Source organism: Canis lupus, chromosome 29 (assembly GCF_048164855.1).
Source record: "Canis lupus baileyi chromosome 29, mCanLup2.hap1, whole genome shotgun sequence".
In the NCBI taxonomy this organism is placed as follows: domain Eukaryota; kingdom Metazoa; phylum Chordata; class Mammalia; order Carnivora; family Canidae; genus Canis; species Canis lupus.
Genome location: NC_132866.1, coordinates 37,564,994 through 37,592,313, shown reverse-complemented (window position 1 = coordinate 37,592,313; position 27,320 = coordinate 37,564,994). Strand labels below are relative to the sequence as shown.

Sequence of the window (27,320 nt, the reverse complement as noted above, 5' to 3'; positions counted from 1 at the left end):
CATGTCGATAGAATATCAATGGATCTTTTTTTTTTTTTTTTTTTACTGTACCCAGTCTGAGATGTTTGTTGTTTTAATAGGAGAATGATGTACCTCAGTCTCATGTATTGTGATTAAGGATGTGCTTGGTTTGATTCCTGCCAGTGTATTTTGTGCTTTCAGTTTTCATGCTATTTTGTTGGTTTTACATTTCCTTTTCCTTTCCTCTTGTTATATTAGTTTACTCCATTTATTTTATTCTCAGGAATATTTTAAGCCATGAGAGAATAGTGCAACTCTTGCAGTTTAATCTCATGATATGTTCCTTAAGTTTTAACATATTGCTAAACTTTTTTCTGTTGATGCCTAGCATTGATCTCTGTTTCTATTCTCTTTCTAAACAAAACAAAAGGGGCGGCCCAGGTGGCTCAGAGATTTGGCACCTGCCTTGGGCCCAGGGCGTGATCCTGGAGACCCGGGATCAAGTCCTGCGTCGGGCTCCCTGCATGGAGCCTCCTTCTCCCTCTCTGCCTCTCTCTCTCTGCCTGTGTCTCTGCCTCTCTCTATCTCTCATGAATAAATAAATAAATAAGATCTTTAAAAAAAAATAAACAAAACGAAATTCTCAGGACATTTTTTTTTACCTCTACCTCTTCCATCATTTCTTATGAAGTTTAGAAGTAGTATTCTTTTCCAGATTATTATTATATATTTATTATCTGTACTTTTTTCAAATTAACATTATTGGTTTTCTTTTTATCATAGCCTCTTGTATTCTTTATCTTCCTCTATACCTATTTTGCATTCTGCTAGAATAAATATTTTCATAATTCTTTGTCAAGTTTATGGGTATTAAAACTCATACATAAGTGATGTATGTCTGAAGACTTAAAAATTATTCCTTAAATGAATATTTCTCTATAAACAAAATCTATATTTAAAATTATTTTCACTCAGGATTTTGAAGGTACTATTCCATATAAGTTGTATGTTTGTAAAAAAGGAGAAACTTTATGTACATTTCTTTTCTATTCCTTCAGATAAAAATCTCTTTTACTTTAAATCTCTGAAAGTTTTAGGTATATCTATCTTCAGAAGTCTGGAATTTCACTGAGCTATTATGAGGTGTGTGTGTGTGCAAGTCAATGATTTTTAGTAAATTTATTTATTTTTAGAGAGAAAGAACAAGCTGGAGGGGCAGAGAGAGAGAATCTTTTTTTTTTTTTTTTTTTTTGAGAGAGAGAATCTTAAGCCGACTCTGCACCCAAGCGTGGAGACTGATGCAGGGCTGGATCCCATGACTCTGGGATCATGATCTGAGCTGAAATCAAGAGTTGGACACTTAATTATTTATTTATTAAAAAAGATTTATGGGCTGAGTGAAGTAAGTCAATTGGAGAAGGACAAACATATGTTCTCATTCATTTGGGGAATATAAATAATAGTGAAAGGGAATATAAGGGAAGGGAGAAGAAATATGTGGGAAATATCAGAAAGGGAGACAGAACGTAAAGACTGCTAACTCTGGGAAACGAACTAAGGGTGGTGGAAGGGGAGGAGGGCGGGGGGTGGGGGTGAATGGGTGACGGGCACTGGGGGTTATTCTGTATGTTGGTAAATTGAACACCAATAAAAAATAAATTAAAAAAAAAAAGATTTATGGGATTCCTGGGTGGCTCAGTGGTTGAGCGTCTGCCTTTTGCTTCGGTCATGATCCCCAGGTCCTGGGATCGAGTTTTGCATCAGGCTCCCCCTGGGGAGCCTGCTTCTCCCTCTGCCTGTGTCTTTGCCTTTCTTTGTCTATCTGTTATAAATAAGTAAATAAAATATTTTTAAAAAAGATTTATTTATTTGGGAGATGGAGAGAACACAAGTTGAGAGGGAGGGGCAGAGGGAGAGGAGAGAGAGAATCTCAAGCAGACGTCCTGATGAGTGCAGAGCCCAATTTGGGGCTCAATCCTAAGACCATAAGATCATGACCTAAGCCAAAATCAAGAGTCAGTTGTTTAACCAACCCAGGTACCCCTGATTTTTAGTAAATTTAAAGAGTTATACAAACATTGCCAGAATTCAGTTCTAAACATTTCCATCACCCCAAAAAGATCTCTTATGCTCATCTTCAGTAGGTACTTATTCCTATTCACAGTCCCAGGAAATAACTAATCTACTTTCTGTCTATAGATTCGTCTGTTTTGGACATTTTAAAAAAATGAAGTGATATAGTGCATGGTTTTTTGCTTCTAGTTTCTTTCATTTTGCATAATGTTTTTTTTTTAATTTTATTTATTTATTCATGAGAGACACAGAGAAAGAGGCAGAGACATAGGTGGAGGGAGAAGCAGGTTCCTCATCAGGAACTCAATGTGGGACTCGATTACAGAACCCTGGGATCACAACGTGAGCCAAAGACAGATGCTCAACCATGGAGCCACCCAGGTGTCCCTGCATCATGTTTTTAAGGTTCTTTGTGTTGTACTTCATTACTTTTTATTGCCAAATAGTGCTCCTTTGTATGGATAAATCACACTTTGTTTATCAGTTGGTGGACATTTGGGTTATTTACCCTTTTTGTCTCTTGTGAATAATGCTGCTATAAACATTTGCATACGCATCTTTGTGAGGAGATAGACTTTAATTTCTCTTGGGTAGAAATCTAGGTGTGGGACAGCCTGGGTGGCTCAGTGGTTTAGTGCCGCCTTCAGCCCAAGGCATGATCCTGGAGACCTGGAATCGAGTCCCACGTCGGGCTCCCTGCACGGAGCCTGCTTCTCCCTCTGCCTGTGTCTCTGCCCCCCTCCCCTCTCTATGTCTCTTATGAATAAATAAATAAAATCTTAAAAAAAAAAGAAATCTAGGTGTGGAATTGCTTGGGTTATATGACAAATTTATATTTACCTTTTAAATAAACTGCCAAAATGTTTTTCAAAGCATTTGCATCATTTAAATGTCATCAGCAATGTGAGTGTTCTAGTTTCTCCAAATTCTCACCAACACTTTTTATGATCTTTTTGATTATAGCGACCCTGGTGGTTGGGAAATGATATCTCACTGTGGCTTTAATTTTCGTATCCCTAAATAATTAAAGGTGTTGAACATCTTTTCATTTGTGTATCAGCCCTTTCCATGTATCATTTGATGATATATCTCTTCAAATCTTTTACCCATTTTAAAATTATGTTGTTTGGCTTTTAAAAATATTATTTACTGAGTTGTAAGAGATCTTTATTTATTCCAAATATGTTTTTTAAAAATCAGGTATAAAATTTAAAAACATTTTCTTCTAGACTGTGTCTTGCCGGTTAATTTTCTTAATCATGTCTTTTGAAGTATAAAAGTTTTAAGTTTTGATTAAGTCTAATCTATTTTATCTTTAGTTGCTTGTACTTTAGGTTTCTTATCTAAGAAACCATTATTTAAGCCAAAGTCAGAATAATTTACACCTGTTTTCTTCTAGAAGCTGTATAGTTTTAGCTTTTACATTCAAGTTTTAGATGTATTTTCAGTTAATTTTTATATATGGCTTGAGGTAGGGGTCCAATCCATTCTCTTGCATGTGAGTATTGAGTTGTTCCAGCACCATTTGTTGAAAAGACTATTCTTTTCTCCTTTGAATTGTCTTGGCACCTGGGGTGCCTGGGTAGCTCAGTAAGTTAAGGATCTGCCTTCAGCTCAGGTCACAGTCTCAGGGTCCTGGGATTGAGCCCCAGATTGGGCTCTCTGCTCAGCATTGAGTCTGCTTCTCCCTCTGCGATCTCTCTGGCTCTCATTCTTTGCTCTCTCTCAAATAAATAAATAAAATCTAAAAAAAAAAAAAAAAAAGAATTGTCTTTGCAAACTTTCCAAAACCAATTGCTCATAAATACAAGGGTTTATTTTTGGACTTTCAATTATATTCCATTGATCTATATATCTATCTTTGTCTTAATACCATATAATCTTGATTATTGTAGCTTTGTAGTAAGTTTTGAAATTAGGAAGAATGAGTCCTCCAACTTAGTTCTTCTCCCCTGCCAAGATGGTTTTAGTTATTTTGGGCTCCTTAAATTTTCAAATGGATTTTAGGATCAGCTTGTCAATTTCTTCAAGGAATTCATCTGGGATTTTGATAGAGATTGCTTTAATCTGTAGATCAATTTGGGGAGTATTGCCATCTTAACAATATTCGGTCTTCCCATCATAAACACAGAATGTATTTCCATGTATTTAAGTTTTCTTAAATTTCTTCCAATTATGTCTATAGTTTTCAGTGTACAAGTCTTAAGTTTCTTCTGTTAAATTTATTTATAAATGTTTTATAATTTTTGATACAATTGTAGGTGGAATTTGTTATGGGTTGAATTTTTATCTCCCAAAACCCATATGTTGAAGTCCTAACCTTTAGTATCCTAGAATGTGACCTGATTTAGAGTTAGTCTCTATGGAGATAATCAAGTTAAAATGGGAATATTAGAGTATGCCCCAATTCAATATGACTGATGTCTTTATAAGAAATAGAAATTAGTATGCAGATATGCACACAGTGAGAACATCATGTGAAGATCAAAGTTATGCTGCCATAAGCCAAAGAACTACCAGAAGCTAGGAAAGAGGCCTGGAACAGATTCTTCTCTCACAGCCCTCAGAAGAAATCAATCCTGCCAATACCTTTAATTTTGGATCTCTAGCTTCCAGAACTGTGAGACAAGAAATTTCTGTTTAAGCCACCCAGCTGGTGGAATGTTGTTATGGCAGCTTTTGCAAACTAATACAGACTTATTTTCAAATTGTTCTTATGTGGTGTATAAAAATACAACTGATTTTTGTATATTGATTTTACAAGTACAGCAAGGTTTACCTGAAACCTTGCTGAACTCATTTATTAGCTCTAATAATTTGTGTGTGTGTGTGTGTGTGTGTGTGTGTGTGTATGTGTGTCTGTTCTTTAGGATTTTCTACATTCTAGATTATGTTATCTGCAAACAGGGATAGTTTTACTTCTTCCTTTCCAATCTGAATGGCTTCAAGATTTGTAATTGAATATTTTTCTGGCTTTTTGTTCACTCACATCTCTCTATGGATACTAATTATACTTACTCTAACATCTATTCTGTTTTCTTGATTAACTCTAGGTCCTTAAATATTGATTTCCATTGGATGCATTTAGTTCCTCTTTTGTGTTTATTTTCCTTCGTTGTGTGTTAAATTACAGGGACATATGATTGTGTTCATTCTTGCCTTTGCCATATCCTGTTTATCCACATAGGAACATTCCTGCAAGTCCTGCCCAAGGAACATGTATAAGCCCAGCAGTCAGTTGTGAGCCCCAGTGGTGGAAGTTCCTGGAAAGGGGTGACTTGTCTTCTTGGAAGTTGCCCCAGACTCTCTCAGGTCTCTGAAGCCCAAGTGCCTATACCTACTGTCTCTGTCCTGGAGCAAGTGAAGGGGGAGGACAGAAGGCCTAACCCCCAATTTTTGCCCCTAGAATCTCCAACGCTCACCCCTCAGTAGCCCAGGTCCCTCTGCTCTTGTGAATCCTTCCTCTCAGAGCCTCAGAACCCACTTTCGGAGTAGTCTTCTCTTGATATGGTTTCCTAAGAAAGTATCTTGCTATTGTATAAATTTATTCCCACAAGGGACTAGAAAACTGACCTCATTGGTTTCATCCTCTCATCTGTATGACAGACGCACTATTTCTCTCTTAAAAGGTCAACATGGAGGGGATCCTTGGGTGGCTCAGCAGTTTAGCGTCTGCCTTTGGCCCTGGGCATGGTCCTGGAGTCCCGGGATCAAGTCCTGTGTTGGGCTCCCAGCATGGAGCCTGCTTCTCCCTCTGCCTCTCTCTCTCTCTCTCTGTCTGTCTATCATGAATAAATAAATAAAATAAAATAAAAAGTCAACATGGAAATGGACACAGAACACATTTTGGGAAGCCCCTGTGCATTGAGGTGCATTCAGTGCTCAAGACTGCCCTCATCACCTTATTGCAAGTAAATTAGGAAAGTGCCTGTACAGTGCTGGCCTGTCTGTGGGGCTCTGAGTCCCTGACCAGTGCATGGCCAGACTCTGTGAGAACTTAGAGGAGCAGAAAAGACCAAGCACCCTTCCAACCTTGGACCAACCCCTGGAGAATTCCAGAAATTCCAAGCTGACAGTGCCCATCATGATGAATACCCAAGCCCATGGTAGTGGCCCTGTGATTGATGCTCATGCTTAGCTTGGAGGTGCTCATGGGAGTGTCTGTTCACACATGCAGTGTTCACACATACACCCTCTACCCCTGCTTCACATATGTGCACCCACATAGACATGCATATATACTACCCATGCCCAAGCATGGATGTGCATACATAGGTGCACCCACACAGTTTTATTCTTCAGTTTTTCTCTTTCTTTTTCCATAGTTATCTCTGCTTCTTTATTTTTTCCTATTCCTTTTCTACTCTTTCTCAAGGAATCTTCTCTTCCTTCATCTGTCTCCTTCTCTGTTCTCTCAGCCTCATTTTTGGTTTTCTGTGTTATTTTACCAGCCATTGGCTATGCTGCAGACAGGGCAGCAGAGGTTGATTCAACACCACTCACTCCACCATGCCAGCCCCTTATGGGGACGTGGCCCCAGAGCATGGGATGTAAGGCTGATGCTGCTCCACTGCCCCTAATTAAGTGGGGCTGGGTCATGCTAGGAGGCATACAGTGATGTGAAAATCAGAACCAGAGACCCAATGCAGTGAGCTCACACAGCAAAGACACTGCCGTCCTGTGATGAGGCCCAAGGTGCCCACCCAGACCACCTACTGTGCCATCCCTTATTCCCTGGGCAGGGGTTTATGGGACATTCCCTCTAGGAGCAGCTGTGGTTCTAATCCTGTGGTCATCAGAGGAAGTGCCTCTGGTGCAACCTGGAAGAATGGCTGGGGTCTGGCTACGTATAACTCAAGACCAGGTAAGAGGCCCCACAATGAAGGGGATGGGCCTGTTCCTGAGTGATCTGAATTCTGCTTCATCCCTGCCATTGGCTTCGAGCAGGTTTCCCAACCTCTCAGGGCTTAGTCTCCCTCTGTGTATAATGGCTGCCTGTTTCCCCCATAGAATGTGGGCGTAACAAGATCTGAGAGAGCGGCCATCTTGCCTAGCTAAGTGAACAGGAATCCTTTCTTGCATTTTCCACATTGCCCACAAAAAACTGTGCCTGTTTTTTCTATGAATTCATTCACTCATTCACTTATTTAATGAACATGTGCTCAGGGTGTGACACCATCCATTGGAGGGTACAGCAACATTATCCAGCCCTGACCCTTTGAAAACCATCTTGTTTCCTCTTTCACACACTCCTTCTCTCTTCTCCAGGAGACCTTTAGCTTATGGGCCCTTCCAGCCCAGAACCCATTGACTACTTTTTGAAGCTGACATTTAAAAGCAGATAAACCAGAATGATGGGGAAAACTTTCTAGTCAGTTATAATCTGTTTAGATTAAAAACAAATATTGTTAACAGTGTACCTACATAGGAACTTTATCTTCAGTAGGATTTTTGATCCAAATGAGAAGAGTCGTTTAATTTGTGAGGAGAGATAGAAGTTGGATTTTGATAAACACATCAACCTCCAGAAAGACAGAAGTGCTCAACTGGTGGGAACATAATTCTCTCATGTGACTCTCCCCTTTCTAGAAGAGAAAGGAGCAGGGAAGGGGAGATAGGAAGGGGGCATCCACACACCATTGCTGTCCTGGCCTATTTTGGGTCAGGAGCCTGGGAGATGAGAGAAGCAGGCAATGTGGCCCAAGGGGCTCCATGTCCTTCCTCTTTAAGACCAACCGGGACACCTGGGTGGTTCAGCAGTTTGGCGCCTGCCTTCAGCCCAGGGCGTGATCCTGGAGACCCCGGATCATGTCGGGCTCCCTGCATGGAGCCTGCTTCGCTCTCTCTGCCTGTGTCTCTGCCTCTTTCTCTGTGTCTCTCATTAATGAAAAATAAATAAAATCTAAAAAAAAAAAAAAAAAAAGACCAACCATACCTTTTTTCCAAGGAGGCTCAGTGTGCTGTGTGGGAGATAAGGGACTAACTGTACTTCCTGAGAAATTCTATCAGCCTCCAGGAATTATGACTCTCAAATGAATGTTTCTGTTGTTCAAAAGCAGTATCCAGTCTTGGAGAGCTTGCTCTGCTTGCCTAGTTAAGCATGTTTTGGGAGGTGTGTGTATGTATTGTCAACCTCTGTTCACTGCCATGTGCTAGGCACTCTCCTGGTGTCTTCCATATGTTACCCTCTACTTTATCTGAAGAAGGGGCATCAGTTTACTCCACTTGGCTAATATGGAAACTGCTGCTTGCAGGGTACAAGAGACTTGCCCAAGTTCAAATAGCCAGTAAGTGGCAGATCTGGGATGGGAATTAGCTATGGCTACCTCCAAGTCCTCTGAGGCCACAGTCCTCTCTCTCTAGTGCAGGTATCCCTACTGTCCTCCTTTGCCTCTCAGTTTGGGATACCAGCCCTTACCTTCAAACTCCATGCTTTGTGGGCTTCTAGTGATTCCTTATTGAGAGGCACCTTGGGCTTCCAAAGAAGAGAATTACATGGCCAGGAAGGCTCACAAACTGACCTTCAGCAGCATAAGAGTGAAGGAAATGGAAATGACCAGAATGGCTATAGGAAAAATTTCACTCCACCTCCAGGATAGTAGGTCCATTGTAATGCCACCATGATGTTCCACCTTCACAGCCCTCAGCTGGAGACCTGCTAGTGACTCAGTGTCCAGAAAGAATAGGCTCAATTCACAGGTTCCCATTATGCAGCCAAGAAGGAGATCATATTTATTGAGTGTATGTTGGGCCAGACACCTTTTAGTGGAATTCTTCCCTTGGGCAGTGCTATCAGAAAGACATGATTGTCTCATTGAACAGGTGAATAACAGTGTCTGGGAGGTTGACAGTGCATGATTATTTGGGCATTAATGTTGGCCTTCCTGCCAGATTCTGCTGCAGAAACAGAGACCCTATAAGCCCGGCACCAAGTACTTCCATTTGTTGTTTGAATCCAAAATTTAAATGGCCTTTGATTACCCAGAGGAGGAAGGCTATGGAGCTCAGATGTGGTAAATTATTTACTCCAGAATCATTGCCCCAGGAATTTTCTGCCCTTGGAGCCATGTAGTACAGAACAGGGACATTTGTACGAGGCAGATCTGGGTTACAGTCCTGGATTTACCACTCATTGGCTGTGCCTTAGTTTCTCAGAGTCAGTTTCTTGTCTAAAATGGGAGCAGCAGCAGTGCCCATCCCACAGGACTGCTATGACAATCAGAAGAGAAGAGAGATTAGTGGATGTGTGATATAGGAAGTGGTCAGAAGGTAACCCCTCAGGAGCAGAGAAGGAACAGTGTTGTACCACTCAGTTGTTCTGGGAACAGGGAGTTTCAATTCAAATGGAGCTACTGCCCAACACAGCAGCTATGTGGGAACTTGCAGTGTCATCTCAGTGGAACTTTCTCTCTCTTGCAGTGATTCCTACCACTCTTGGGATTTTCATACTTTAGAAAGGTGCAGCTGGATACTCAAGAAAGGACATGTCAGCTGTCTGTGGCATTTGCAGGGTACTTGGGCACACCCCTACCCCAACTCCTTCTAGTATCCTTAAGGAGGCCCTTCTATCCTGACAGCCAGATGGCCAGAAATTCCCTTAGACGCTGGCCGGGGCTCTGTCCTTGGTGCTGATCAACATCACACCCGCTACTGGTGGCCAGCTGCCAAGGACCCCTCAGGCAGAGTGGGCCTTTCAGTCTTTGTATGAAGCTGGATTTGGCTCCAGAGTTGTAAGTTCCTGAGCCTTCACAGTATCTGAAACCTGACACCACCTGGCTGTCCTGTTTCAGAAGCAGGTGCTAAGGCCCTGTTTGGCCTTGGGAGCAGCACAGCATGCACACCCTGCTGCTTGTAGGGCAGTGGTCAATAGGCCGGGGTGGCTGGAACAGAAGCAGCTGCCGTGGAGGCACTCTCCTACCAGATGCATAAGCATTCCAAGGTGGAAGGACATCAGTTCTGGCCATTGCCCCAAGTAAGTGTTGCTTTGATGTACTCTTTTCCTTTCTATGCAGTGATTTTTTAAAAAAAATCCCCAATCTTCTGTGAAATTAAAAAAATTGGACATCTTTAAGAGACAAGTTGAATCCCAGCCTTGGGTACTCAGGGGCCTGGACTCGGTACCATCTCCTGGGGCAGAGTCCTTTGGCTCCTCCATAGGACTTCCTGCCTCAGGGTGAGGACTGAACCTCAGAAGTCCCCATGTGCCTCCCTCAAGGATACCCCTGGCTGAATCATACTTATAGTATCCTGATCAAGATTCAGGCTATGTTTCTAGCATACATATATATAAAGTTGCTTGGATGAAGCTGGAATTGGGGGCTCTGAGGTCTCATACTCAACCTTCTTCCCACTCCTTGGGAACCCACAGAGGTCACACTGAAAACCATGACCATAGAAAGAGCCTTGTAAACTGAGAGTCCAGGTGAGGTGAACAGAAAAGTACAGCCTGGGGGCATTTTGAAGTTCTCCCCCCAACTTCCTTACCTTTCAACTCCTCCTGGCCCTGCTAATTTGCAAAGGTAAATTACTGTAGAATAGCTTAAGGTAGGAGTTCTTAGCTCAGATGAGATAGAATGTCTCAGTTCAGAAAACTTGCCCATAATTATGCTCTACAGGCAGGGAAAAAAATCTTTAGTTTTTGTATTTAATGCAACAGACTCTCAGATAAAATGGCTACATTCATATACAAGTCTAACTTGTTTCCAAATTTCCATTGAAATGACCATCAACAGAATAAAAAATAGGAAAAGAATGGATCAATGTAAGAATTGAAGTGTGGCATTGCCAAACCAGAAATTCAGATATTCAAGATAGTCTTCCAGAAAAAAAATGGGACAAGATCAAATAGAAAGGAGGGCTGACCTGACCCTTGGCAGAACCCCAAGATCATTCTGTTTGGAGATCCAGGAACTGACAGCAAGGAGAGCTGGGGGCACAATTGGATTCCACTCTCCTTATGAGAAGAGACTAGAACCTTCGGTCATGGCAAAGATGGAGTATAAAGTTATGCTTGATATGTGTACAATAAAAAGTGTTACCACACTAAGCAAAGAATGAGGATACCACCCCAACCATGGCTGCCATAATAAATATGGTTAAGAGGAATGGTTCTGATCAGGGTTAGAAATGTCTGGATTTTTATTTAATCTTCAGTATCTGAGTGGCCTTGGAGAAATTACTTGGTTATCTCGGAACCTCAGTTTCATCCATCAATGAGGGTTATTTTAGGATCCACTTCATAGAGCTGTGAGGATTAAATACAATAATCCACATTATGGGCTTACAGGTAATGGCAGTGGTTTCCAATGCTGGGTAAACAAGGTGATCCATTTACATCTATTTATTTAAAATAGAGAAATACAGCTTTACTAATGGTTAATATGCAGACATAATCCAAACGTGAGGTAGATTTTGATCATATCTAGTAAAAAGGCCATGTACTTGGGGCTGAGCAGGAGCTCTCATGCAGAAAATGATCAGTGATCCTCTCACACATTTCCTGCCTTCTGAATTTTGTACCTATCATGGTTTCCCTGGGCCCAGCTAAGGATACATATAGATTATATTTTTTTTTAATAGTTGAATCTTTGCTTATATTGTCTTTGGCTTTAGTCTTAATGTAATGCTGAATGAATTAAGAAGTAGTCCCTCTCCTTCCATTTTGTAGATTAGACTGTAGAGAATTGGTATAGTTTCTTTCTAGAATGTTTGGTAGAGTCCATCAGTAAGCCCATCTGGGCCTAGTGTTTTATAAGGTTATAAACTATTGATTCGGTCTCTTTAATAGATTTGGACCTATTCAGATTGTGTATTTCTCCTTGTGTGAATTTTGGCAGATTATGTTTTTCAAAGAATTGGTCTGTTTCATCTAGGTTATCAAATTTGTAGAGATAGAGTTGTTCATCTTTCTCTATTATTCTTTTAATGTCCATGGGGTCTGTAGTGATGTCCCTCTTTCATTTCTAATATTAGTAATTTGTGCCCTCTCAATTTCTTACCCTGGCTAGAGGCTTATCCATTTTATTTATATTTTCAAAGAACTAGTTTTTGGTTTCATTGATTTTCTCTATTGATTACTGCTCTAATTTTTATTATTTCTCTTCTTTGGTTTACTTTGGATTTAATTTGCTCTTCTTTTCCTAGTTTTCAAAGGGAAAATCTTAGATGATTGATTTTAGGTCTTTCTTCTTTTTAAATATATGCATCCAGTGTTATAAAGTTCCTGTTCACTTCCTCTGGAGGTTGGGGAGTGGTGCTCAAAGTTCCACTCTGGAACTCAAAGTTCCAGGTTTCTAGTCACAGTTTGGTCTTTCTGATAACCAGCCTCAGCCTGAAGCTATCTAGCACTTGCCAAGAGTCATTTTATTAGAACAAAAGGTGCTTCTATCACTCAGGAAATTCGAAGGCATTTAGGAGCTCTATGTCAGGAACTGGGGACAAGGACCAAACATATATTTCTTATTATATTACAGAAATTCAGGCAGATTGGAGGGAGACAATCTTGCTGAGCATCCCAGCTCTGAATGGGAAGAGAAGACAGGGTGAGACCTAGGAGGCATACGGGAGGTCTCGTATGTTTTTTGAAAATGAAGAGGGTTAGATGTTTATATAGAGGACATTAAAGAGAGAAATGGGGGGAAGTATATTTGAATACACAGTATTAAAGAGGAGGTAGGAGGGGATGGCATCCAGAACAGAGGACAAGAAAGTGCCTGTGAGAAAAAGGGTTGTGTTCTCCATCAGGAAAGGAAGGAAAGAAGAATGGATGCAGACAAATGTGTAAATTTGAGGATGCATGAGACAATTCCTGATGATGGTTTTGAATTTCCCTGTGAGGTAAAAGAGGGATAATCATCACTGACAAGGAGGGAAATAGAGAGAAGCTTGGGGTTTGGGAAAGGTCTGAAGGACTTGAAATTATTGGTAATGTTTAGAGAATTTGAGACAAGTAGTTGAAAAACTCAAACCATAAAGGAAGAGGGCCTAAATAGGACTCTAGTACACAAATTAAGACATTCTTTCCATCAAAAGACAAAGGAGTAACATATAAGCCACAAATGGGGAGAAGATTTCCAAATAACAGGACGTTTCCCAAAATGTAACATATTTAACTCTTATTGCACTGGCACTTAGGATATACAGAAAGCTTCTAAATCAATAAGAAAAAGAATAATCAATAGAAAACTGAGCAAAAACCTTGAATAGGAATTTTACTAAAGACTAAACCCAGGGGTGCCTGGGTGGCTCAGTCGATTAAGCATCCAACTATTGATTTCAGCTCAGGTCATGATCTCGGGGTTGGGAGATCAAGCCTCTGCACTGGGCATGGAGCCTGCTTAAGATGTTCTCTCTCTGTCCCTCACTGCTACTCAGACTGTCTCTAAAAAATAAAAAAAAAATAAACCCATGGGACGCCTGGGCGGCTCAGCGGTTGAGCATCTGCCTTTGGCCCAGGGCGTGATCCTGGGGTCCCGGGATCGAGTCCTACATCGGGCTTCCTGCGAGAAGCCTGCTTCTCTCTCTGCCTGTGTCTTTGCCTCTCTCTCTCTGTGTCTCTCATGAATAAATAAATAAAATCTTTTTTTTTTTAAAGACTAAACTGAAATGACTAATAGATATCTGAAAAAGATGTTTTATATCATTTATCATCAGGAAAGTGAAATTTTTAAAAAAGATTTTATTTATTCATGAGAGACACAAAGAGAGAGGCAGAGACACAGGCAGAGGGAGAAGCAGGCTCCATGCAAGGAGCCTGACGTGGGACTCAATCCCAGGACTCTGGGATCACACCCTGGGCTGAAGGCAGGCGCTAAACCGCTGAGCCACCCAGGGATCCCTGGGAAAGTGAAAATTAAATCCACAATGAGACAACACTGTACAGCCAACAGATTGGCAAAGATTAAGAAGTCAATATTTAATAAAATATTCTCTTTATATATCGGTAAAGGACACATATTCCCAAATTTGGGGGATTAGGACATAGACTTTTTTGGCCATTATTCTGCTTACTACAGATTGGAACAATAAAAACTCTATACATTGCTGGTAGGAGTGTATATTGTTATAACCACTTTAGAAAACAACTGGATATTTCCCAGTAGTGTTGAATATGTGCATTTCCTATGAATCAGCAGTTCTACTTCCAACCTATACCTAAGAGAACTCTTGCACCTAAGCACCATGAAATAGGTACTGGAATAATCAAAGGTATCTAGTCCTAATAATTCTCTGATTGCATCACCTTTTTTTTTTTTCTACTAAAGATTTTATCTATTCATGAGAGACACACAGAGGGAGGCAGAGACATAGGCAGAAGGAGAAGCAGGCTCCTGGGGGGAAGCTTGATGTGGGACTGGATCCTGGAACCCCGGGACCACAACCTGAGGCAAAGGCAGATGTCTGCTCAACCACTGAGCCACCCAGACATTCCTGATTGTATCACCTTTTTATTCTTGGGGATGCTTACTCTTTTCCAACCATATGAGATGTATAGTGAAGGATTTGACTGGCCTTTGTTCCCTGATTCCAGGGAGGGAGACTCTAAGTCCTTAAAACTTCTCAAATGATAGGAATATCTTTGTTATTCATGGTGGGCCCTCAGACCACCCCTGAGTTTAAGCTAACAAGATGACTCAGGATAGGGGCTAGTCATACCAGCAAGACCAATAATGGGATTAGAGGGTTGGGACCTTGAGACATGACAACAGTCCAACTTCTGGGGAGGGGAGGAGGTTGGACATTGAACAATATGGGCAATGAATAATTCAATCATGCCTATGTAATAAAACACTGGACACAGAAATAAGAACATAGAAGCTCAGGTGAACTGCCCTGATTAATAGTACTCTGTGCTGGGAAGGTGACACATTTTGACTGTGTGGGGAGAGGTCATGGGAACTGTGTTTAGAACCTTTCCAGATCTTGCCCTATGAGTCTTTTTTTGGGGGGGGGGATTGGTCCTGATTTGAAACCGTTTTGTTATGGTAGAACTGTAATTATGAGTACAGTGCTTAGCTGAGTTCTGTGAGTTGTTCTAGTGAATTATCAAACTTGAGAGGTAATGGGAACCTCTACATTTATAGCCAGTTGGTCAGAAGCTTAGGTGGCCTGGGGACCCCTAAGCTTGCAGCTTGTGTCTGAAATTATTGTAGTCTTGTGGGGACTGTGTCTTTAACCTGTGAAGTTTGACTTAACTCAGGGTAGTTAGTACCATAGCTACATTGCACAGACCCTTCTGTATTAGTCCTGCCTCAGGACTGTTATACTGGTTCCTCCCTCTGCTGGAACACCTTGCCCCAGATGGCCACATGGCACCATCTTCAAACCATTCAATTTCTGGCTAGATGTCAACTCAGTGGGAAATACCATAGAACTGCAAACTCTAACCCTGGTACTTTTCATCTTTTCCCCTGCATTTTGTTCTTAGTACTTCTCATCTTTTAACATACAATATAATTTCTTTTTTTAAAAAGATTTTATTTATTTATTTATTTATTTATTTATTTATTTATTTATGTGAGAGAGAGAGAGAGAGAGAGAGAACAAGCAGTGGGGAGAGGTAGAGGGAGAAGCAGACTCCCTGCTAGGAAGGGAGCCCGATGTGGGACTCCATCCTAGGACTCTGGGATCATGACCTGAGCTGAAGGCAGTCACTTAACTGACTGAGCCACCCAGGCACCCTATAATTTCTTCTTTAAAAATGTTAATTCTAGTTATATGTCCCTAGGATACCCATGTGGGAAGGAAATTTTACCTGTTTTGATCACTGTTCTGACCTAATAGCTAAAGTAGTGCCTGGCACATGGTAGGTGCTCAATAAATATTTGTTTAGTGACTGACTGAGTAATAGAAAAAATATGTTAGCTTCCCAAACATCAACTAGACCAAAAAAGTATAACAGAATACCAAACAATAGTCAATATTAATTAACTACACTCATCAATGTGCTGAATCTCACAAACATAATATTGATGATACAAGTAAGTGACTAAAAAAATACAGAGTATGATTCTATTCACAAAAGTTCAAAAACAGGCATACATATCTAGGGATAAAAATTTAAACATAGGGAAATAAATATCAGGATAATGATTACCTCTGGGAGGGAGGTGGTGGGGAAAGCGTACAAGAGCAAGCAATTGGGGAAGGGCACAAAGGGAGCTTCTCTTGTACTGGCAGTGCCCTATTTCCAAACCTAAGTCCTGGTTCCACTGGTTTTCTCATTGTGATTATTCCTGAAACTGTCATACACATTTCATACATTATTCTGTGTGTAGCACATATTTTCACAATTTAAGAAAAGGAAAGAAGTGCATTTGGGTGGCTCAATCAATTAAGTGTCTAACTCTTGATTTCGGCTCAGATCACGATCTCAGGGCCCTGGGATCGAGCCCCACATCAGGCTCTGTGCTCAAGCAGAGAGTCTACTCGAAGATTTTTCTCTCTCCTCACTCATGCTCTTCCTCTCTCTCTCTCTCTCTCTCCCCCAATCCAATAAATAAATAAATCTTTTAAAAGAAAAAGAAAGATCTACAGGAGGATGACTAAGTAGTGTTGAGCTCTCAGTTTCATTGACAAATTTATTGTGAATTTAGAGTGATAGCAGGGCTGTGTGATTGCCTCTACCAGCTCTTAGATACCTGAGGGGACATCTGGAGAAGGCAGAGTTGGATTTATCTGTCACTGGAGTTTCATCAAGTGAGAGACATGAGGGTAAAAGAATCAAGAAAATCCAGGGTGTTGGCAAGGGAACAACTGAAAACCTGCTCTACGGAAACAAAGCTAAAAAGGAAGACAAGTGAAGTTGGGAGGGAGAATGCTGAAATCCTGGGAAAAACTAGTTTGGATGGATAATCAGAGATCTAGAGGACCTAGCGCAGTCAGTGACCTGCACTCCACAGAAGTAAAAAGCTGTAAGCCAGTGCCATCTTTGTGATGAGAGGTCTTGAAGGGGAATACATTTGAGGCAAGACAGTGTCTGGGTGCAACAGGAACAGTGGGTGGCTGTTTTAGTTCCCATAACCTCCAGAAATCCCTCTACCCTAAGGCCAGCGCAAATAAAACAACCTTCAAAATACTACCAGTGTCCAGCTATGCAGATGTGCCTTGGAATGTGCTCTGGAGCATGGACAGCAAGACTGCTTGGGGCAAAAGGACTGTTGGCTTTTCTCTTTTTCTCTGATTCAAGTACTTTTGGCTTTATCTGTAACACATGTCGAGTTTCAAACACTTATCTTCATGAGCATGGCTACCCTGTTCCAAGCAACCATCATTCATCATCTGACTATTGGAACAGCCTTTAACTACTCCCTCCAATTCCTCTGTGCACCCTATAGACTTCCTCATTTTGTAGCAACAGTGGCAATACTATATTCATTGGCAGTAATAAGTCATCCTGATTCCCTTCATAATAATAGATACAAAAAGGAGGGGAAAACCAAAAAAATACCTAAACAAAAAAGAGATGACAAGGTCACAAGAAACCTCTAATTATATTGGAGACTAAAATAACTTTTTAGGGGCGCCTGGGTGGCTCAGTTGGTTAAGCTTCTGCCTTCAGCTCAGGTCATGATCCTGGGTTCTGGGATCGATCCTGGCATTGGGCTTCCTGCTCCACAAAGAGTCTGCTTCTCCCTCTCCCTCTGCCTGCCACTCCCCTGCTTGTGCATGAGCGCACGCTCTCTCTCTCAGTCAAAAATAAATAAACAAACAAACAAATAAAATCTTTTAAAAAATGAAATTATTTCTTAATTTACAGATAGTAAAATTCACTCTTTAGAGTACAGTTACTTTAGGTTTTGACAAATGCATAGTCATGTGACCACCACCACCACAAATCAAGCCACAGATACACTTTCAGGTCCCTACCATTTTCCCTATGCTGGAGTCATCCTTCCCTACCCCTCAATCCCACCAACCCCTGGGGAACACCAATCTGTTCTCCACTGTGTAATTTTGCCTTTTCTAGAAGTCATATAAATGGAATCATACAGTTTGAATCTTTTTGAGTCTGGCTTCTTTCACTTAGCATAATGCCCTTGAGAATCGTTCATGTTGTTGAGTGGTATTCCATTGTATGGATGTGCTACAATTTGTTTATCCTTTCACTCACGGAGGGACTTTTGGGTTGTTTCCAGTTTGTCTCAAGAACTTGACAGAATACGAACTACATTCAGTAGCAATATAGATTTGGACTTGATTAGCCGACCTGACCTAACTGATATATGCAGAGTATTCATTCCTTTCAAGGGCATATGGGACATTTACCAAAATAGAACATATTCTGGGCCATAAATGTATGAGTAGATTTCAGAGAATTGAAGTCATTCAGAGTTCATCCTCTGCCTGTTATATAACTAAACTGGAACTCAGTAATAGGAAGATAACTAGAAAATCACCTAGCATTTGGAAACTAACCAACACCCTTCCAAATAATTCATGGACCAAAAGAGAATCAAAATGGAAATTGAAGAATATCTTGAGCTAACTGATAATGAAAAACCCTGAAAACTTGTGAGACAGTAAAGCAGTGCTTGAAATGTATAGCTTTAAATGCATATAGTAGAAAAGAAGTTTGAAAATCAATGAGCCTAGCTTCCAACTTAAGAAACTGAAAAACAAAGCAAAACAATAAATATCTTCCCCAAAGCAGAGATACAGACATAATAAAACAAAGGGTAGACAGCAATGAACTAGAAGGTATAACAAATAAAACAAAGTCAAAAGATTTCTTTGAAAAAGATTATAAAATTGACAAAACTCTAGCAAGACTGATCAAGAAAAGAAAGAGAAAACAAAGATTCTCAACATCAGAATGAAACGTGGGACACCACTATATATTCTGCAGACATCTGAGGGCTAATATAAGGATGTTATGAACAACTGGTCAGTAAATTTGAAAATCTAGCCAAATTAAAAATATTTCAAAAAGACAATTTATCAAAAGTGACTTTGGAAGAATTAGCTAATCTGCGAGGCCCTAGATCTATTAAAGAAAATGAATCTAATTTAAAACCTTCCCATCGTGAAAATCAAGGTGCAGATGGTTATTAATATTCTCGTTGAAAACCAATTGAGAGCACAAATTTATGATTTGTGTATTATCACTTATGTATATTATGCTTTAAAAGTTATATATGTTCACTTAATAATAACAAATGCTCGCTTAAATATAGTGGTGGGTGGGGGTACTGATGAAACAAAATTGGCCACATATTGATGACTGTTGACGTTGGGCCAGTGGGCTTACTACTTTCTTAGCTCCTACTTTTGTAAATGTTTGAAATTTTCCGTAACAAAATATTTTTGTCAGGAAAAGTCAGACCATAACATAACTTTGCAAAACCCTCCACCAGCTTGGCATTGAGTCAAAGCCACAATGGGCCAATGGCCAATCAGGGTCTCCCTGATCTGGTCACTTTGGCACTTCCTGGAATCTCACTCTCTACCACACTTGCCACTCTGTCTCCTCGTTATTTGCTTGCACACACTCAACGCATATTCTTACATCTGGGTCTGTGCACTTGGGGTTGTTCCCTTTGCCTCAAATATTCATTCTTCGGACTTAGTTGTGACTTGCTTCAGTCAGGTCTTGGCTCAGATGTCACTCCTTCTGCAAAGACTTCTCTGACCTGCCAAAATAAAAGAATTCCACAAACTGGACTCCCTATGCCCTGTCTTTGCCATGCTTTTCTCCAGAGCATCTGCATCATCTGACCTATAAAATATTTTCTTGTGCTTTTTATTTACTGCCTGCTTCCCACAAGAATGCAAACTTCAACCAGACAGGAGGATTCACACCTGTTTCCCAGTGCCCAGAATGACACCCAGCGTACTATAGGCACTCAATAAACATGTACTGAATGAGTGAATGTGAAAGGTCCCCAGCCCCACCAAGGGGGGGTCTATGAAGTACGTACTTCCCCTTTCCTTCCACCCAAACCTCTTCATCCTGTGAGCTTCCTGGCCCTAGACCTGTTCCACTGTAAAGGTCACTCCTGACACCTGAAGTTGTGACCAGAGAGGGAGGATGCCTGTTCAGAGAACAAGAAGCTTCACTGGGAGGCAGAAGACCTGGATCCCCCTTCCTCCTCATAGTGGTTTTGGAGAAATGGGGACTATAGAATCTCTCAGGGTGGTTTTTGAGCCTTGCTCTGCCTGCCTGCCTGATCCTGCAGGGTCATGTCACTTCCCTACCATCAGTTTACTCACCTGCAATGGGAACAAAACCAACACCAACTTCACAAGATGGTTGTAATGGTTAAGGGGAATAATCAAAGGGACCAAGAGTTGTCTACGGAAGCGGTTCCAGAAGCCAAAATTTGGGCGTCTCTAGGGAGTCCCCAAAGGTTCTTTCACAAATACTGTGGTCACATCACCGTTGGGGGTGTTTGTTGGGCTACCTTTTCGTAAATGAAGGCTGGCTCGCTATCTCCCTGCGCTCTCTCTGTGCCTCCTACCCCTACCCTGTGCCCCGCCCACGCGCTTTACCTCTCGTTCCACCTCGGTGCCGCGCTTTCCCTCTCCACGCGCCCGCCCCGCGCCCGCCCCGCCTGCGCCCGCCCCGCACCCTCGCCCCGCGCCCGCCCGCCCGCTCCCCGCGCTCTCGCGCCCGCCCGCTCCGTGCCCGCCCCGTGCCCGCTCCGTGCCCGCCCCGTGCCCGCTCCGCGCTCGCTCGCGCTCCCGGCGCCGGCTGCGGAGGGAGCCGCTCTGCCCGCAGCTGGCGCAGCGCGGGGGCGGCTGCGGGTGGGCGGGTGCCGCGGGCCCGGGCGCCGAGCATGAGCCGCCGCCGGCGCGGGCAGCGCGCTGCTTGGGGCCCGACTGCTGCGCCGGGGCTGCGCGGGAGCTACGCCGGCCGGGACCGAGGTAGGCAGCGGGCGCCGAGCCTCAGTCCCCCGGTCCCTCCCTCTCCCGCGGGCAGCCCGCTCCGGCCTCCGGCGCGGGCGGGGCGCACGCGGGCCGCGGGTCCCGCCCGGCGCGACTGTCGCGGGGCCAGGGAGGGCACCGGCTGCCGGCGCGGGGCGCGGGGCGCGCGTGGAGCGGGGCGTGCGGGCGCCCAGCGCGGAGTTGCCGGGAACTCCGCCCCGGGCTGGACAGCGCCGGGACCCCGTCCCCAAGCGCCTGCAGGACTCCGGGCGGCCTCTGCCTGGGCGTGGCGGGAGTGCGCTCCGCAGGCGGGCGCGGGCACCGGCTGGCAGGTCCGCTGCCCCGGGCTTCGCGTGGGGGAGGGGGCTGGGAAATCTGAGGAGCTTGGGGCTGCGCAGTCGGAAGTTTCCATTTGCTTGTCTGCATTCTGGGCCCCGCGGTGGCATCTCACGCCCTTGCTGTTTGGCTAGGAATTGGGGCGTGAGCTCAGCATTTGAAGGGAGACGACCAGGGCGAGATACCCCTCTCTGCACCTTGGGCAAGGGTCATTTCAAGGACCGTGCTGTCTTTGCCCCGGGCCTCGCAGGGCTTGGGGCAGGTGCAGTTGGTTCTGGGCTGCGTGTGCGAGGGAGGGAGGGGGCGCCTGATGTCTGGGGAGACACGCATCAGGCCCTTGCCCCCTGCATCCCTAGCGGCTTCTGAGCGCTGGAGCTGGTGGATATTTACGGGAGGCTGCCTGCCTCTTGGGAGCCACCTGGGGGCTAAGATGTGGTGGTGGCCAGCCTCCTTCATTCCCTGCTTGGAGCTGTGAGTCCCATCTGGTTCACCCTCCCCACTACTGTCATTCTTTTCCCACCCTCTGGAGCAAAGGCAAGGCCCAGGTGGCCACCTGCCCTTGGAGTCCAGGACATATAGAGTCAGGTTGGCGTTCAGGGGAACCTCAAAGAAGCAGTGGTCTGCTCTGCCCCTCTGGGGTCTTCCGCCTCCTTCTGGACACAGTCTTGCCCAGTTCAGCCTAGCTTCTCTCCCCACAGGAGGCCTAGAGTGCAGAGCAGCAGCTCCCATTATGAGCAGGGAACTAAGGAGTTGGGAGGCCACAGGTCTTGACTTCTGAACTGCAGCCAGGTTGCAGGCCTCCCAGGGACTCAGCTTCCCCATCTCTAAATGGTTTCAGTGACTTTTAGGGGTATTTCCCCCAACATCCAGGGACACTTTGCACTGGAACCTCAGGACCCCAGCCCAGAATAGGAGGAGGGAATCTAGAGTGGAAGGACGTAGAAGACGTTGGCTCTGGACATGTGGATGAGTTCTGTGCCCTGCTAGCTTTTATTTGTTGTTAGAGACACGGGTCATAGTGACCAGCAGCACTCGGGGTGGTCATGGCTAGGTAGGGGGTGGCAGTAGAACCTATAGGCCCTGCCCCTGAGAAGGGAATGAGTACTAGTAGAGACTTCCCAGAGGAGGTCTGTGTACTCTGTGTACTCTTGCATATGGCTGTGTACTCCCAGGGCAGCTGTGTACTCTTGCCTATGGCTCCTGGGTTTAAGAGCACAAGTAGCTGTCCCCAGGTATGCCATGGGGGCCTGAAAGCCAGCCAGCAAGTTTGTTTTTCTCTGGGAGGCATCCTTGAACTGCCAGCCTGATGGCTCTCTTCCACCTGGCAAATTGTGGAAATGGAACAGTTCACACAGAGCAGAGGGTTTTTTTGGTGTAACTTAGCAACTGAAGGCAGAGGAAGAGGATGGGGGAGAAATGCCAGCGCCACTGGCATTGGTGCTGGGCTGTCTTGAGTGAGGCCAGTGGCTGGTGGGCCTGGCCAAATGGGGAGGGCATCCCAATGCAAGTGGCCCCCTTAGGCTGACCAGCTGAGGAACAGACCCACTGGTCCATCCCCCGGGTCCTTCAAAGGAGAGTAACTGGGGGCGGAGATGCTCAGGTATGGCCTGAGAAACCCCTGAGTACACCTGCCTCCCCGGCTGCAAAATGATGGGCTGAATGAGCAGTATTGGAATAGATTTGGTTGATTTTTAGATTTTAACCGCAAAACCCTCAAGCCACATGTTTCACAGAAGCCAAATTTGTCAAATAGGCCAAGTAAAGGTACAGGACTTGGGGCATCCAGCCAGAGTCCTCACAAGTGGTGGTGCTGGCATAGACTAGTGTGGGGTGCATACCTCTGCATCACCCTACCCTAGAATAGGGGCTCTGGGCCTCCCCAACAGGGCCTGCTGGGGGCAGGTCCCAGGGCCCTCGTGGCAGAGAGGGCTGGTGATACAGATGGGGGCCTGTCCAGGTGGTCCTAGCACTGTTGCTGCCCCCTGCTGGGGCTCCTCCTCCCTCCCTCTTTTCCTCCTGAGGCCATCTGCTTCAGCCCTGGTCTGCTCTGGCTGTTTTTCTCTGAGAGCTTCCAAACGCTGAGCAGAAATCTTCCTCCTGTAACTCCCACCCACTCCAGGCTGCCTCTCAGTTCCTTTGCCCTTGCTTGCCCACCTCCCTCCTGTGGATGAGTGTTTACTTAGCAACTTGTCTTCCAGGCAGAATCTGAGGAGGGAGCAGAGTAGAAGGGAGGGGTGCCTGTCATCATGGGGTGCTGAAGTGGCATCAGGTAGGGAAGCTGCCAGGCCCACGGCCATGAGGGGAGGACCTCTGACACCTACTGGTCACACGTCAGGGACCCCTGACCTGCAGGGGCCTGGGAGGATGCTCTGCTCTTTCTTCAGAGTATATGCCCTTCTCACCTCTTTCTGAGCACAGAGCCTGGGGCCGTGGGTGTGTGTGTTTATGTGTCAAAGAGTAAACACAAGGATGCCTGGCTGGCACAGAGTTGGCTCTGGGTCCGTTCAGAATGCCCCTGTACTGGGGATGCCAGGCAGTCCCAAACTGACAACCCTAGAGCAGGGTTTGAGAAGGTCAGCAAATTGTCAGCCTGGCAGTGGTGTGGCAGGAACCATGGGAGGGAAAGCCTGAAAGCCCCATTGCGTCCTGGCCTGTTCAGAGTGTAGGAGGGACAGAGACCAGAGCTCATCCTGGGGAATGGGGGGCCTTGGGGATTCACCTCCTGGGACAGGCTTCAGAGAGATTGTGAGAGGTGTCTGGCCAACAGTATGAGAGTGTTAGGATCCATACAGATGCCTGCCAGGAGGGTGGCGGTATGCCTCCAGTCTGCCGCTGACCCTGCCAGAGGGTGGGCCATAGGATGGCCTCAGGTGTCTGAATGCTCTGGTCTGCAGAAACATTTCCTAAGAACCACATAGGTGCCTTTGAGTATGGTCCAGGGCAACCCCCAGTGATCCTCTGGGGAAGTTTCTACCCACTCACTTATTTGCCAGGAAGCCCCTCAGGATCCATGTGGTGGTGCCGGGATGTGGACATAGCACAGGAGAAAAGAGCCTCTCACTCCACCTCCCCACCACGAGCACCTGTGCTGGGTCTGGGGGGACAGGCTGAGGGCCTGTGCTGCCCTGGGTGGTGGGTGGTGGTGGGAGCTCAGAACCTGCCATATCCCTTCTGAGTGGCTGTGGGGTTTTCTGCTGTGCAGGGTGAATTCAGGGAGCAGTGGGGGAGTAGCAGCTCAAGGAGAGGCTTGGCACTGGGCCTCACTGAGTCTCCCTGACTCTTTAGAGGAGAACATCCCATTTTGCCCATGGGTCATACACTGTGAGCCCCCTGAGAGAGGGAGCCAGCCCTGGGGGCAAGACATTAGGCACCCAGGGGGACTTCATTCCATTCGCCAGCTCTTGTATCATTTCCTCACAGGTGAGGTGTTGCTCTCTTAAGTTGATAGGTGATATTGTCAAAGGTGATATTATTTTCTTTAAAAACATTTTCTTTTAAAGATTATTATTCGGGGGGGAGAGAAAGAGAGAGAGAGAGAGAATGCGAGTAGGGGGAGAGGCAGAGGGAGAAGGAGAGAGAATCTCCAGCAGACTCCATGCTGAGCTTGGAGCCCTACTCAGAGCTCCATCCCAGGACCCTGAGATCATGATCTGAGCCAAAATCAAGAGTCTGACACTCACCTGACTGAGCCACCAGGCATGCCAACTTTCATGAAGCTTCTTCCAGCTTAAATACAACAAACTGCTCTCTGCTATCTCTCCCACCAGCTATTTTCCCCTTTCTCTCCTCCCCCCCCCTGCAAGTAGGCTGCCTTTGAAGCTGTGTTCTCTGCTTACTCATTCCATATCCTCACTTCCCACTCCCTTCCAGCCCACTCCAATCTGGCACGCCCTCTTCACTCCTGGAAAATGCTCTTCAGGTGCCCGTGGACATCTACAGCCCTAGTGGTGTTCACTGCTCCTTCTCCCAGGCACTTGTCCCCTGGACTCTGCAGGCCCACTCCTGTCCTCTGGCCACCCTGCAGACCTCTCTGCAGGCTCCCCCTCTTCTCCAGGGGCCACTCACTAGTCCTGTTCCTCAGAATGTGGACCTATACCGTCTCCTCCCCAGCCATGGCCTCTGGTCCCTCCATGATGCTGATCCCATTCTAACCCATATCAGTCCAGCCTGTCCCCTGGGCTCTATCAGCATTCTAGCCAGTGCCTGCTAGATGCCTCATGGATGACCATGGGCAGCCTGTCCACTGTCATTGTGCCCCTGAACCTCTCCTATTCCAGCCTCCCCGTTGGAGCAGTTGGGATGGCCAGGTCTACCCTCACATTGATTGAGTGGTCCACCCCAGACCTCTCTTCCACCCCTTTCCCCCAGCCACTGCTACCTCCACAGGTCGGGCTAAGCCCTTCAGCCCCGGACATCTGCAGCAGCATCTTTCCCCTGCGATTCCTTCCCCACACCACAGCCAGGTGACCTTTTTAACCTTCTCTTTGTAAAAAGAACCTTCTGTTCCCATGCAGGATGTCCTTTCCCCACCTCGTTGGCTCCCAGCCTTCCTTGAGGGTGCTCTCCTGCATGGGTGTGTGGTGCAGGGTGCTCTGAGCCCTCTGCAGCACATTGCCCCCATGTAGTTGTCTGTGATCTCTTGCAGTCAAGTGCACACTTGGCCTGTTGGCTCCAGTTGCCCCCTCAGCTCCGAGATGGTGGCTGGGCTAGTGGATTCAGTGAGCCTTCCTGGAATATGTGTGAAAGCGTGAGCTTGTGCATGTGATGGGGCAGAGACATGCAGCTCTGTGTGGGAACATGGGCAGGGGGCATCTGGCCTGGACTATGTTGCTGTCCCAGCTCAGGGAGAGGAGAGGGGAGCAGACCCAAAGCTCTGGGACAGACAAGGGGCAGTCTCTGGGGAGCTGGACTTTCTCAGGAAGTAGTGGGGGTAGGGCTGGGAGGCCAGGCCCCTGCTTGTTGTCACCACCACTTCCGTTTCTCCAAGTGTCACCCTCAGACTCTACCTTGAAGAGAGAGTTCTCCCTGGATCTGGTTGCCATGGCAACACTGTTAACAAAGAGTAGCTTTGGTGGAGGAGGCTGGCTCATCCAGAAGCTGAGGGGGCTGGGAGAGGGTGTGCCTGTTCTGATGGGTTTATTAGCTGAGCTGGTTTCCCACCCCCAGGGCTGCCTGAACTGCATGGACCCCTCCCTGGATCCTTTCCATCTGTGGGGCTCTCTGAGCCTCTGATCTTCTGACCCTTGCCATGTGAATGTCATGAAGTCTTTAGATTCCACCTGGATCCCAGCCACAGCTAGGTCCCCCCGGCAGACCCAGGGAGGCTTCTGACTTGGGATGTGGGAGGATGTGCCCAGTCCCAGCCCTGGCACTTCCTGGGGTGAGGAACCCTATTTTCTTGCTGTAGAAACCCAGGCTTGGAGGCCAGAACTTCTCCTACCTAGGATTTCCTGAAGACTGGGTCTGTGTTCCAGCCCCTTCCAGCTGTGGACTGTGAACATTTGGGTTCCCTTCCTCCTCTGAGGCTACGGTCTTGATTACACGCGGTAAGGACGCACAGCGCTGGGTGAGAGCCTGGAGCTTTGTGGCCCTGGCTGTAGTGACAGGGGAGGGTTGGTGCCTCTGCTGGGACCCAGGTCTCTGCCCTTAGAGGTGAGAGACAGGGATCCTCAGAGCTGAGGGACAGGGATGCAGGAGGGAGGCTGGCTGGTGAACCAGCTGGGAGCGGGGGCAGTGGTTAATGTCCCATGGGGTTGGAAGCTCACATAGAAGGAGCTCATGGAGTTCCTAGGGGGAGCCTCCGCAGCTTTCATGAGTTAATCACTCAGGGCAGGCAAGAGGCTGTCAGTTATTCATTTTATTGTTGTTGGTATTAGTAGTGGGTGGCCCCTGCTGGGTGGATGAGGCCAGGAATACAACATCAGGCCTGCCCTTGGGAAAGCCCACCTCATTTCTACCCTGCCCATGGAAGGCCAGGGCCCTTCCTGCTGAGCTCCACCACATGAAGGGGCCTCCCCTATCCTGTACTACCTCCCTCCATTGGCGTGGGAGCCCAGATGACTACCTTCAAGGTGAGTGTGTCTGTG

The 27,320-nt window shown here is 45.6% G+C and overlaps 1 protein-coding gene across 11 annotated transcripts in view; it reads left to right on the top strand.

The window, feature by feature from the left end:
- The window catches only part of RASGEF1A (RasGEF domain family member 1A), a 216,602-nt gene that overhangs the window by 111,778 nt on the left and 77,504 nt on the right, over positions 1–27,320 (top strand). Inside the window, exons 1-2 of one of the 11 annotated variants that reach the window (XM_072806222.1) lie at positions 20,819–20,898; positions 26,642–26,780. The exons of 7 other annotated variants lie outside the window; for them this stretch is intronic. The gene's annotated coding sequence lies outside the window, so the exon portion shown is untranslated. Of the gene's footprint in view, positions 1–20,782; positions 20,899–26,316; positions 26,530–26,641; positions 26,781–27,320 lie in introns of those variants that run through there. 3 more of the 11 variants (XM_072806221.1, XM_072806220.1, XM_072806217.1) reach the window with 3 other exon arrangements.